The following is an 11,648-nucleotide window of genomic DNA, read 5'->3' on the forward strand; positions in this document are numbered from 1 at the left end:
ATTTGGACCCGTACCAGCTTGGCAAGATTCTTTCACTCATCATTTGCTCTATCTGTGGGGAGAGTGCATTAAGAAATAGACATGCTGAGTTTTGGCTCTCTGTGGAACACCCTGAAGGGCAACTGCAAAGACTTTTAGAAATATCACAACCTTCAAAAACTGCAGAAAACATGAATTAGTATTAAGAAGTCAACACAAAAAGAACCACCTCAGCATATGCCTCATCAGATTTTTAAAACATGTGAAAATATATATGAAATATTGTATCCATGTCAGTATGAAACAGCTGGGACATTCCCCACCTTTGAACCGACCCAAATGGCAATTTGGAAAAATAGACCAAATTAAATGGTGCAACAGAAAACAGAAAAGGATTAAAGTCTTTGCTCGTGTGTTAGCCCACTTAGAAAATTGACCACGCAGCCCTGCCTCTTTATTCCATGATTCTAATCGTGCCTGATCTGCTCTCTAATCTTCCATTTGGATGATACTACTGTGCTTGACTCCAGGCCCCAATGGGCCAGTAAATAGGCTCTTAATATGCAGAGCAGACACTGAGTTGTATGTTCACACCAAATCATCATACATGGGGCTGCACCGGCTTGGGACTCCCAACAGTCCACTTACAGTACCCAACAGAGCCCCACACAATGTAATGAGGTCCCAGGGGAAGCATCTGGAAATACAGCACTGCTGCCCTCACAGTACACCCTGTCAAACAAACACATACTTTTAGAGAGACCTCCTTTACAATTTCTACAGTACTACATGAAATATTGTTTTTTTTCCTGAATATGCAGACAGAATTTGGGGCACTGCAAAAGAAACTGACCCTCTATTTGTTTAAAGATACAGCTTAATTAAACAAAGCAAACTAGGCTGTGCTGAATGACTTTGATTGCCATTCATATTTTTCTCTAAAATATTTTCCAAATAGGTGAAAATTCCATAAAAATGTGTGGGCATTAGCCAAATCCTCAACCTACCCTAACCCCAGATGTATTAGCATATGGTGACCTTGAAAGGTCAAATGTACTGAAGAAAACACAGGCGAATAGAGAAAAGCTGCAACAGTAGACAAAACATTGGATACAACACAAAGGAAGTAGAAAAAATCGAAATCTCACTAAATAGAACATAGGTGTTATCGAAGGATTACATGGGGAGGATGCTTCAGTATTGCGATGGAGAAAAATATGAAAGTAATATTCGTCTTAATTGCATGATTCATATAATACTGTAGGGTTTTTGTTTTCATAATCCTTCATCATAGATTTATTATGGATTTTTACTGTCAGCGTATCAAAACGTGAGGATCTGTTGCTTTGTTTTATATGACTATAAACCGAATAAAGTTCTGGGGACTTTTCTTTAGACAACACAAGCCATTTTGAGAGATAACCCCAACAAATTTACTGACACGAGTCACAGAATCATAGTCTGAGGTGTGTTTCATATCGAGCCCAGTATGCCCTCTGTGTCCCCTGCTTGTCAAACGTGTCCTTCCTCATCGTTGGTGCCCTTCACTTTCATGTCCCAAGGGTCCCCTTGTAACCTTATCCACACAATACCCTTCATGGGACACAAAGCCAATGATACCAGGCTCTTCTGTTCCATTCTCTTCATTTGTCACTTTTATTCCTAAGCTCTTTGTTCGTCTTACCTCTGTATGCATGACTTATCCCAAATTGAGACTGCAATTGAAATGGAAATCATCCCTGACTCTCACTGACTTAAGGGCAATAACTTCTTGCTATTTGAGGCATATCTGTCATGTTCGTTGTTCCTTGGAGAATCTTATGGTTGTGTTGCCCTTTTCGCCAAGGTTTTTAACATAAACATTGAATTTGGATGGATATGTACCCCGTGATCCAGAGGCGACACTAAAATTCTGAGCAGGCATGCAAAAAAAAAAAGGACAATGAGATTGGAAAAATTAGTTTAGAGCTGACAGCAATGCAAATTAGGATTAGAATTCCTCTCGTAAAACATCCTCTTTACTGGTTCTCATTACTGGCCATGGTTTTCATGTGAGCCTAATCTAAGTTGATTAATTCAACATAAAAATTACAATTGTGAAGCCAGACGACACAGAAGAACACTACATGACGCTGTCTTTGCTCTGATTCCAGCAGAGAAGGAAAAGAAATTCCCATGAAAAGCACACTGACAAACAGCCTGGAGGTGAGGATAATAACAATACAAACGAAAGATGCGTGTAAACGCTTGTACATAACAATGATGGGACATTTTTTCTGAATTATGGCATGTAAACAGAAAACACTATGAAAGATATGAAAGCACTGCAAGCTCTGGGGCTGGCAGCAAATAACAATGTCTGGGTAAAATGTTCCATTTGTGAGAAAACAGCCTCGGCAGCACAGAAAAAAGGAGCAATGACGGGCCAAACTGAACCTCCAGACAGGGATGAGCCTGAAGCACATCGCCTGCTCCCGCCCTCTTATTCGCTTCTTTTGCAAAAAAAAGAAAAAAGTAGAACTGAACATTCAAGATAACATTGACCTCTCTACAGGTTTGTCCTTCAGTGTTTCCTGATTAATTGTCCGTGCAGTGCGAGAAGCCATTGATCATGTTCGCCCACTGGTCCTGATGATGCAGTGGCCTGTTAAATAAGAAATAAACCTTGATTCTGATGATCAGCACCTCTTATCTTTACACCTTCATCCCCCATCGGAGGCTGCATGGAGGGGGAAAAATAATAAGAATTCAAACCCTCCTCCTCCCTACATCTCCTCTCTGAGCCAATCATGGGAATCATAGAAAAAGAAAATCTGGTAAATAAATACGCACATTGCTGGAGAGCAGGAAAAGGAAATGAATATTTCATGTAACCAGACACATTTCCAGAACTTACTGGCTGGAATGTGCCTTTCTGGCTGTCATCGGTGACAAACATGAAAGAGCAGGGCTCAGGTACGGCTATGCCGCAGCACTCTCAACTCTGCCTGAAGCACAGGGAGCACAAGTCGTCAGTGTAATTGCTTGTAGTGGTGGAGCCTGAGCTGAACCTCAATTAGGGCCTGGGTACTTGCTAGGCTCCACACCTTCTCTACACGTCTGCCAGCCTCTTCCGGGAAAACATATTTGAACAGCTTAACGCCGCCAGGTATATCACTGTAATGCTTGTTGTTATCAGACTTTGGGTTTTCCCTTTGCATCGTACTTGTTCCAACAGGCACTTTTTTTTTTTTGCATCTCGACTAGCAACACATTCTAGATAGGGTGATAAAAGGGCAGCTAAAATGGACAATTAGTCTGATACAGCTATTCACTCCTGCTCGCTGCTGTCAGGCTGCTTTCGCTAATCTCTTACAGCCATCTCATACTCCAGATTCCATCCGACAGGACTGAATTACAGCCCAAAATTACAGCTGGTGAAATGAATCTACTGCAGACTGCATGGATGAGACACAGGTAAACACTTCAGAGTGCTTAAAAAGCAAAGATTATGTGAAAGAATGTGTCAGAGTCAAAACTCTTTTTGGATCAAATATTTGAAATAAAGGCTGATTCGCCTCAGTCACACACAGCATCTCGGCTTGTTTCAGTCTGCTCTATAAAGGCCAGGTGAATACAGCCTGGGTACAAAAGAAAGGGCTCTCTGTTTCTTTCCCCTTTTAACTCTCAGCCCCCTCATTTCCCTCCCGCTGTACACAGGACGATACAACATGCATACACACAGACACACACATGCCATCAGTGCAAACATTTCAGCTCCAAGGCAAACACACACCTGTATGAACAGGTAAAGACAAAAATCATAGCTTGTCTCTTGTCTTTCATGTTTTCAATGCACTTCCTGCCTTTAATGGCACTGCCAGTTTGAGCAAAATCCGATGACAAACACAACAAAGTTGGAAGCTCAGGTGTTCCTGTGCAATACCAAGCACTGATGTGCAGGTGGAAGTTTTATTTAAACAGTTTTGCGGAAACTGCATTGTAAACACTCAGTCAGCTGAGCTTGCAAGGCCGTTTTAAGAATGAGCCCGTCTGCGGCCACAAAGGATGTTCTGTTTGCTGCATTTAGCAATCAAAATGATTAAAAGGATGAAAAAGCTCCATGAAATGTGCCAGGTTGGAGCTGAATATTAAGTGGTGCGGAGACAGGATGGCGGGGGCTGGTGGGGGGCGCTGGCTGACATGGACCGGCTGGGAGATGGTCGACACTTTGCTTGTCCAATTACTGGCGATCGTTCAAATTGTTTGGTGAGAAGCATTCGACCTACTTCTGGACACAAAGCACCACTGCCCTGAATACAGAGAAGCTGAGGGGGGAAACCACGTGTGATGACAAGTGCCATTAGAGCCTCTTGTCTTTGGCCTAGAAATGAAATTTAGACAACTTACCTGATGTGTGAGAACACCGGAGAAGCTATGTGCTGGGATGAAGGGGGGTGGGCAGCATGAATAGGATCTGCAGCTGGATTTGATTAAACTCACTAATGGCAGTTTGACCTTCACAAGGTCTTTGCGTTGAACACTAAGCAACGGGACCAGGATAAGAAGTAGCAGCACCCCGAAAACAAACAAAAGTGGCAGTGTTTAGTGTGTGCATGGTTGTTGTTTTTTTCCCTTTTTCATTACAAATGTGCAGACAATATGGGTTGCATCGACTGTTCTGAGAACAATACAAGACAACGATCAAAAGGAATTAAAAATATCAAATTATGGGTAAGCTACGGAACAGTTCTGTTTCCTGGGATTCCCTCAAAGGCACCATCTACAAGGGTGGGGGGGACCCAGAAAACAACACTACATTTGAAATCGCTGCACTTCCACACAGGAGTTTAGTACATTTGCATACCTCGTAAATATTCACACTGAGGGAATCCTCATACCCGCCACGTGAGACACAGTCGGTTCATACGTGCAGCAAACACAATGAGGCACACAAGCAACGACTGCCCTTGGTTTAAAATGTGACTGTAATGTGATTTTAATCGCACAGATTAAAGTCTAATCAGTTATGCCAATCACGCATCACATATCTAACGCACGTAATGAGGAGCCACTTCCCGTAAGAGCAGAACGAGATTAGAGAAACCTAGGGTTTTTTATTTTATTTCGTTTTCTACAGCCTTTTACAGAGTTCGAATGTCCAATGTGACACCAGTTAACCTTCTGTACAGGTCCTCTGCATTCAAGTCTACACTTCAGAACACACGCACCTTTATTCCTACTCCACATACCTGGCAAATGACTCTCATATCACATGCAAAAGCACTTTTTTGCCCTCTAAGAATGAGATTCACCATGCTGGGTGACAAGGTGTGATTCCCTTCTGCAGTTCAGCACTCAGCATGCAAGCCAGTGATATGCAGGCTCAGATCAGCCCTGTGTTATGGCCAGTGTAGTGGTAAATAAGAAGGATGGTGTGTGTGTGTGTGTGTGATCTCCAGTGAGTATTTTTTTTTTTTACCTCAGGCTGTCATACAAATAAGAAAGGCATTAATTCACAAGCAGTAACTCTCTCTCTCGGCATACAACGGACGTGATTTAAAAAGGGGCTGAAGCAAAGGTAGCTAGCAACATCATTTCTATTACTCTAAACTGCACCTGTAGTTATTATTCCACTCATGAAACATTCTCCCAAAGCAGTCGTGACAACACTTCCCAATTCCATCCCAAATCCATCTTTTCCTACATTTGCCTTCTTTCTTTATTTCCTTCCTCTACTTCTTCTTCTTCTTTAAACTGGCATTTCCAAGCACCTGCCATATAGAGCCCGTGCAGGTATCTGCTGTATATCACTATAACAACCGGGGAGCTCCGCGTGCGCAAGCTAGCAAACATTTCTAACAAGTGTCACAACTAAAAAGTCAAAGGAGGGGAAAAGCGCGACTTGCTTTTCGAAGCAAAGTGAAAAAAGAAGAAAATAAAATTTTAAAAAGAACTCACCTTCAGGTGCTACTCATGTCCAGACAGCCGCTCACAAAGTTGAATTGTGTCCACCGCTGGAGGAAGAAGGCAGAGGGAGTGTTAACTGTCAACGTAACGCTGCCGCCGTGCCTCGCAGTTGGTGTGTAGCGGAGTACCACCCCTCCTCCTCCTCTTCTCCTCTTCCTCGTCCTCCTCCCTTGGATGCTACTATTGCTCCCCTCTCCTCTTCTTCCTCCTCCTCCTCTCTGCGCCTCTGTAAAAAGGGGGGGAAAGTAATAGCGGTTTCCTCCTCCTTCTCCTCCACCTCCACAATGACAGACTCAAAGAAAAGAAGGGACCCTATCGTAGTCAATAGGTTTCACAAAAAACCCATGGCAACGCAGAAGAACCCGTGCGCAACTTCCCCACGTTGTGACCGGGTTAAAGCTCTCCCCAGCCCCCCAAACGGTGACAGACATTATTCCCAAGACTCGGAGTGAGCAGGTTTTATAATGGGAGAAGGAGGAGGAGGAGAGAGGGACACTGAACTCTTCTGGTGGGGATGCTGTTCAAATATGAATGAGAGGGAAACATTTAAATTGTCCTTCATTGGATGTAAATCCCTGTTTGTGCCTGTCCTGTTTATGGAGTTCCTTGCAGGTGTTATTTATTTGAAAATGTATTTTTGTAATTTCACAGGAATTCTGTTTGTCTTGCTGAGCCTGAATGGTCTAAACACACGAGATTTACAAAATTGCATTGATTTGAATTGTTTTTATTTTAATTTATTTGAAAAAAGTACATCGCGTTTAATAACATTATCATTTTTATGATATCAAATACTGAAAATAATAGTAATTACTATAAAAATAGAAATTTTTTCCCTGGAAAAAATACCATCAAACTGAGTTCTGACTATATGATACATCACCTATGCTAAGAGGAAGTCTGAAATTTTAATACCTATAACGTAATATGTGAGACTCAGCTGTGCTCTGTTATACTGTGCCTGTGTGAAATTGAAAAATAACTCTGGGTAAAAAGGGAAAAGGTCTGAAAATCATCTTCCACTGACTTCGCCCGGTCATAAGTCATCTTTGTTGTAGCTTGGTTTCATTTTCCTCGTAGTCGCATCTGTGCAGTTCTGCTAAAATCTGCATACTTTATGATTTTGTGGTGCCTTGCAATATTTGGGACAGCACAAAGTGGTGATCAGTTAACCTGCATAGCCACAGGTAAAAAAAATTAAAAAATTGATTACATTTCCTCAGTATGTGGAAGAAGAAATGAGGAATTGAAATGCTCTGTAGTCCCATATATAGTGGGACACCTGGTCATCCTAATACTACTGAGACTAGAGCCCATCCCCACCACTATCTATCAAAAACCTGTCTTCCAGACCCAGCACAGGAGAGACAGATATACTGATATACATATACTGATAAGGACAGGCTAATGTGTTAGGAACAAAAGGATACCACACTGTTTGATGAAAATAAAAACTATCAGGGTGGAATTGAAAGAAAAAGTGGAACAATGATGCGATTTATTTTGTCAAAATTTTATTGCAGCAACAGAGTAGTTTGTATGGCCTCCATATGCTTGTATGTACATCCTATTGGACTTTGTGAGGTGTGCATGGGGTTCAGTCAATGGTTTCAATTCCTTCATCCTCCAGGAACTGCCAGCATACTCTCATCACATGAGGCCAGGCATTACCATGCACCAGGAAGAACCCAGGACCCACTGCACCAGAGAAGGGTCTGACAATGGGTCCAAGGATTTCCTCCTAATAAATAATGGCAGTCATGGTGCCATTGCCTATACATGGAGGTCTGTGTGTCCCTCCAAGGATCTCCATGGCTTCTCCAGACCTTTTCACATCTGTTACATGTGCTCAGGGTGAACCTGCTCTCATTTGTAAAAAGCAAAGGGTGCCAGTGATGGACCTCAGTCTCCACAGTGCTAGGCAGTGAGCACAGTGCCCACTAATGGACGATGGGCTCATTCTCATGAAGCCTGTTTCTAATTGTTTGGTCAGAGACATTCACACCAGTCTCCTGCTGGAGGTCTTTTTGTAGCTCTGGCAGTGCTCATCCTGTTCCTCCTTGCACAAAGGAGCAGATACTGGTCCTGTTGATGGGTTAAGGACCTTCTACGGCCAGCTCTCCTAGAGTAACTGCCTGCCTTCTGAAATCTCCCCCACGCCCTTGAAACTGTGCCGGGAGACACAGCAAACCTTCTGGCTATGACATGTATTGATGTGCCATCCGGGAGGAGCTGGAGTACCTCCACAACCACTGTGGGGTCCAGACATCACCTCGTGTTAGTACTGACACTGATCCTAGCCAAATTCAAATCCAGTGAAAACACAATCAGAAAAGATGTCAATCAGGGAAAATGTCAGAGGTTTTGGGGGTTGCCCTTGTAATGCACCTGTTAATAATAATAATAATAATAATAATAATAATAAATTTTCTTTGAGGGTGCCTTTTCAAAAACCCAAGGTCACCTTACAAAAGAACAAAATTAATTAAAGGTTGTTGTTCATTTTATTAACACCAAAGCAGCTGAAACTGATTAACAACCCCCCCTTTGCTACTTAACTGACCAAATCAATACCTGAGCTGTTTCACTGACTTGATGCAATACTCTGATTAACAAGTGTTCCTTTCATTTTCTTGAGCAGTGTACATGATTCATATTGTCTTGCATGACTCCAAGGGGGCATGTCAAAGAAGTTCTGGGTTTGCAGCCCCAAAGTTTATATTTGTTGGAACAGCTCACAGTGACGTGCAGAAGATCTGAGTTATATTTGTTCTACTGTGTTTACAGTTTTCTCATATTGTGTTTTATGTAGCTTCATGTCAGATTAGTGAAACAGCATAGCTGGTTATTTCCATGTTAGCACAGATAAGTAAAAGAGGAGTGTTTTTTTGCTCAGCTTTAAAAATAAAGCACATGTGGAGAATGTCAAGCCATCTTATTTAAATTAAGGCGTAATGCATTTTTTCCACTATGTTTATTGATAACTTTCATTTCTTTACTCATCAACATACCTTAAATGAATAAGGCCTATAAAATGTAAACATGCAGGTAAAATTCTAACAGCAGACGATACTGTTAGCTATGATGCAGTTACTCCATTTAACTAGCAGCCTGAATAATTAGCATAACATAACCCTGCATCAGCAGAACAGTACACACTTACAATACTATAACAGTAACACGCAGAGAGAAATTACAGTGAATGTGTATCCATTCTAATTACCCACACTGTGAGAAACACAATGTCGGCCCTTCTCTCTCTCTGTTTGAGTGAGAGGAACATTCAGTGTCATGGTTATTCCAGTTTCATTACCTGCTGTTTTTTACGCTTCACTAATTAGAAAAAGAAATGCACGAGTATGGCCGCTGGCTTCTTGAAGCAGCCCTTTAGCCATTCAACCATTTTCTGTTTCCAGTTAGATGTTCACCGCCTCACTCAAGGGCACCTAAATAATACAGCAATAACAGGGGGTATAGTTCTCATTTCTCATTCATTCTTATTTCCCACAAATTCTCCCCAGCCAGGTTCAGTCTTGGCTAGAGCCCTGTTGTGTATTATTCGTGACTTCATTGAGCCATCCAGGCAGGGGTCTGGGTCTATGCATCGATTCAATTATAGTCTGAAGAATACTTGAGTACCGAGGCTGTCAACAGTATCCGAATAGTTAAAGAATCCCTGAGATGTAAATTTTGTCAGTTTGTTTATTTCAGTTTAATTTTTTTGTGTTTTTGCACTTAAAGTATATTTTTATCCTATCCTAGTGGTGTTAATATCAATAAAAACAAAACAAATGCAACAGAAGAATCAAATCAAGTGTGACAAAAACAGAAAAAAATATTTTAATAATGACAATTCTACTCATATTATGGAGTTTAACTTATTTTAACATGTAGATTTTCCCAAAATGTAATTTTATTACATAAATATAATGTAAAATATTTTAACTCCATCTAAGGGAATCTGGTCAAATGAAATGTACTTAATTGAAATGGTAAATGGCCTGTATTTGTATAGCGCTTTTTACTAGTCCCCCCTAGGGACCCCAAAGCGCTTTACACACCCAGTCATCCACCCATACACACACTGGTGGAGGCAAGCTACAGTTGTAGCCACAGCTGCCCTGGGGCAGACTGAGAGAAGCGAGGCTGCCATATCGCACCATCGGCCCTTCTGGCCAACACCAGTAGGCGGTAGGTGAAGTGTCTTGCCCAAGGACACAACGACCGACACTGTTTGCTCGAACCGGCAACCTTCCGATTACAAGGCGAACTCCCAACTCTTGAGCCACGATCGCCCCACTGAAGGTTTATTTGTCAATAAATAAACCTTCAGTGTTATATATTCAGTTGCATTTTACTCAAAGTTATGGCTTCATGTTTATTGAGGGTGAAGAATCTTTTTTTGTTGTTTTTAGTGTAAAAATATCTGATATTTCAGGGTGCTGCTGTTTCAACGTAGGCTCACGAAACACTGCGGTTGCAAACCCCCAAACAAGAAAGCTTACTTAGTATTGCATTTTCTATTTTAGTGATTTTGGTATCTTTGTTCTTTTTAAACATACTTTCAGAAGTTTGCAGGGCAGTAAAAACAAGTGCAGGCTTTAGTTATTTACCTTATTAAAGCCCATTTTTATATACTTGAGTATAATTGAGTATCATTTATTTATTGTTTATGTATATGTAGTACATGTGTAACATTCATTCAATTATTTAGAAAAACAGTTTAAATGTTTAGTAAGTTTAAAAAGTTTTTGATCACAAGTTTATCTTGTTTTCCAAAAGAAAAACCTTCTTCAGTAACATTGTGCATGTATAGAATTTGTTATTTATTTAAATAGTTATAGTGTGTTACTGTAATGTGCATGAAAAAGTCACAATAAAAGAAATCAACTATACTCAAAATGTGTCCAGCATGTACATGGCAACATGTACTCGTCAGTCTGAAAACCTTCTGTTATTTCAAATAGCTCTATGTAGCATTACTGTCATGGTTCTGGGTCCGTTGGACCCAGTATTTTGAGTTTATTATGTTTTGGTTTTATTTTGCATCATGGATTGTTTTCTTGTTCTCTTGTGGTTGTGGGGATTATTATTATTATCATAGTTTCATGTTTCTATTATCCATGTTTTAGGAATTGTGGTTTCATGTATAGTTCAGTTCCATGTGTCATTTTCTGTCTCTGTGTTGAGTCCATGTCTCTGAGTTGTGATTCATGTTTCCTGTTTTATTGTGAAAGTCTTTGTCTTATGTTAGTGTGTGCAGCTTTGTTCCCCATGTCTTGTTAGCCCTGATCTCTCCCAGCTGTGTCTCCCTCCTGTTGCCGATTTCCCCCGTTACTACCCTGTGTATATAAGCCCTGTGTTTTCCCATGCTCGGTGTCGTGTCGTACCCTCAGATTATGCCTGTGTGTTCCTGTTCTCCATATTCCGTGTTCACTTCAGGTTTTGTTTTCGTACCAGCAATAAAGCTGAGGTTTTGAGTTTCACGTTTGTGTCTGAGTCCTGCGTTTGGATCCTCCTCTCCGCCTGCCCGCGCACAGAGCCCTGACAATTAATATCACTTTGACTTTCAGATCAATTTATTAACCTTAAAGAAGAGGTTAGAGGTCAAATGCTACATGATATTTTAAATCCTATGGTATTTTCTGTATGTTGACGATACATACCACACTTGTAAGGATCATAGTTTTTATGTTATAAGGCTTTTTGTCAATTTTCAA

General features: G+C 41.0%; 1 protein-coding gene across 10 annotated transcripts in view; it reads right to left on the reverse strand.

The window, feature by feature from the left end:
* The window catches only part of chl1b (cell adhesion molecule L1-like b), a 67,717-nt gene extending 61,374 nt beyond the window's left edge, over positions 1-6,343 (reverse strand). For 3 of the 10 annotated variants that reach the window (XM_040003026.1, XM_040003025.1, XM_040003023.1), the window contains exon 1: positions 5,920-6,340. The gene's annotated coding sequence lies outside the window, so the exon portion shown is untranslated. Of the gene's footprint in view, positions 1-5,919 lie in introns of all 10 variants that reach the window. The other 7 variants (XM_040003021.1, XM_040003020.1, XM_040003029.1 and 4 more) reach the window with 5 other exon arrangements.
* Between the last annotated feature and the right edge of the window lie 5,305 nt (positions 6,344-11,648).

This window comes from Simochromis diagramma, unplaced genomic scaffold (assembly GCF_900408965.1).
Source record: "Simochromis diagramma unplaced genomic scaffold, fSimDia1.1 OVJJ01000646.1, whole genome shotgun sequence".
NCBI lineage: Eukaryota > Metazoa > Chordata > Actinopteri > Cichliformes > Cichlidae > Simochromis > Simochromis diagramma.